We start from the raw sequence: 330 nt of genomic DNA, 5'->3' as shown, positions 1-330 counted from the left end.
CATCCTAAGTTCAATACACACGAGAGGTCGAAAAGATTTGCAAAATCTTATACAAGTCTATTCACCCCCCCCCCTCTAGACTTGTACCCCATCCCCTCGGGACCAACAATTGCAACTTTAAAAACTTTAAGGGCCTAATTGACTTTTTAGGTAAAGTTTGATGGCCTATTTGACACATTTTATGCATAAAAAGTGACATTTACATTTACCTGTTATTACAGGTCACTAACAAGTAATTATGGCTTGATGAACTAAATTTGCATGTTTATGTACCAAATTGCAACTTTAAATATTTTGAGAGCCTAATTGATGCCTATTTGACACATTTTA

This window comes from Ipomoea triloba, chromosome 16 (genome assembly GCF_003576645.1).
Source record: "Ipomoea triloba cultivar NCNSP0323 chromosome 16, ASM357664v1".
NCBI lineage: Eukaryota > Viridiplantae > Streptophyta > Magnoliopsida > Solanales > Convolvulaceae > Ipomoea > Ipomoea triloba.
Note: the sequence above shows the minus strand (reverse complement) of the source record.